The following is a 2,344-nucleotide window of genomic DNA, read 5'->3' as shown; positions in this document are numbered from 1 at the left end:
ATTTGTGGTAGGGAGCTAGACAGTCAGACAGGAGAAGGAGGCTGGCTGGGAATCCCCCCCCCACTCCGTCCACTCAACTGTTCCACCCCACCCCAGCCGAGCTCGCCCCTCGCCGCGTGGTGGCCTTGCACGATAGCTCCTCGGACGGCTGCTTGAAGTGCAAATCTGTGTTCCAACTTGTTCCCGGTGCCTGTCAGCATGTTTTCCTCTTGTCAGCAGCAGCTGAGTGTGGGCCTGTGTCACCCTTGTACCAGCACTGTAACAGGATCATTGACAGGCCAGTGACACTGCCCAACCAGATAATGGAAACCTATTGATTTTTCTTCTTCTTTTTTTCCTTTTTTCTTTTTCACACGGGCAGTCTGTGGGACTTCTGAATCACCGGCCAAAGGACAGGTCATGATCAATGGTCCTGGTCTCTGGATCACTGCTGCCCCGGACAATGAATGGGAGAAAAACACAAGACTAGCTGATAAAAAGTCCTGTTAGTTAATACACTTTCTCAGTATGGTGCAGCACACAGCACAGAAACAAACACTTACTATTTCAGTTAAATTAAAAAAAAAAGAGTTAAACATTTAAATCACCAAACCAAAAACATAAAGTAATTCAAGGTTTTCTAATGTTTCCTCCCATTTTCATTTGCTAAATCAATAGTAAGTGTTACTCCTGAATTAAATGCAGGTTTTGGGGTTTGTGTGTACAGGGGCTGGCGTTTGCAGTTTTAATGGAGCAATCTCCAGAGAGGAGGCCCCTTTGATACCCATGGCAATGATAAGCATGCATTGGCTGCCCACCATTGGACCCCCGTGGCAGATGGTGAGTGTGGGTCCTGCAACAACACATTTCTTTATGTCAGCCTTGTCCCCCTCTCTCTCTTTCTTTCTCCAGCCAGTGGAATAATGAAAAGCCCAATTCTGGTCATGGCTAACTCAATCTCATTATAATCTCTCCTTTTTTATTCATTCGGCCCCTTGGGATGCTGTCTGCCAGCGATGTGGCTTTCAACCTCCAGAGAGAACATCTTTTGAAACAGCCAGGAGACCTAATGAAGTCACAGAGTGGCACAATTATTTCCCAAAGAAGGAGCATTAATGTACTTCAAAATTCCCTCCGGAGAAGCATGATGACAATTGGTTTGTACAGCTTTGATCGCTGCTTTAAATACTGCCCAAGATAAACTGCAGGGTTAGCCCCCTTTGCCACTGGTAAGTAGAAAACCCAGAAGTGGCTATCAAGCACTGGATACATCAAACACTCAGCCTGTAATGCTACAAACTGGAGTTTAAAATAGCACATAGCCCTAAAATGACTTTCTGATATGAAGAACGCTGCAAAGTGACACTGAGATCTGCATCTTCTCCCACAAGGTTTGTAACAAATTTTGTTCAACATAACGAATGAAACTGGATTGTGTGTTGTGGGCAGGGAATTATTCATTATCACATAACACACCTCTAAAGAACCGAAAGCAGCGACTCCAGCTGCTGCCAGAACCTGTGCCTGCGCTCTGTAATTAGACTGTATCCAAAACTTCCCCCTGAGGTGAGACCTGGAATTACGAAATTAGTTTTAGCCTAAAATATTATTCTGTTGTTTGAGTCTGTTTATGCTACAGCTAATACAGTTACCTGTCACCACTGTATGCAGTGAAGTAAAGTAAGCACAGGAAGAAACAGATCACATGATGAACACTCCACAACCTTAAACTGTTTCCCATAAAATCTACCAGAGATTCATCTTTATGACGCTGAGATCTGCTGTATCATCACTGCTGTGTCCCTCCCACAGATCACTACACAAATCGTGAAACCACTATTCACATTTTCTTTTTCTTGATGATGATGATGATGATGATGATACTACATTAACACAGATACAAACAAAACAGAACCAAACATGGATAAACCCTGGAAACACAGTGGAATAATTGCAGAAGTTACACTTTAATTTAATGAGTGTAATCCGCAGTATTTCTTTTTCCTTTCTACAAAAAGCTGTGGGCAAAGCCTTCAAAGTTTTGTGCTTACTGAATTGTTTGCTCCACAGAAACCTATAATAAATGCATCATTTGCTTTTACCCATCAATCACCATGAATATCAGGCCACTGACGACCATCCAAAGCCGTTTGGCCCAGCTCCTTCATCAACAGCACCTAATGTCATTTCTAATCAGAAACTACTTTACACTGCACATGCACTGCTAATGTGCTAATATCAACACGGTAACATCACGTTACGTCATTGATTTAGCATATTATAAGTGAATTTATAGACATGACACTTTTGTATCATGCAAACTGTTTAATGTCACTGATTTCTAAACAAACATTCACCTACAAAA

The sequence above is a fragment of the Toxotes jaculatrix genome, chromosome 6, assembly GCF_017976425.1.
Source record: "Toxotes jaculatrix isolate fToxJac2 chromosome 6, fToxJac2.pri, whole genome shotgun sequence".
In the NCBI taxonomy this organism is placed as follows: Eukaryota; Metazoa; Chordata; class Actinopteri; family Toxotidae; genus Toxotes; species Toxotes jaculatrix.
The sequence above is the reverse complement of the archived record's forward strand: the minus strand, read 5'-3'. Positions refer to the sequence as shown.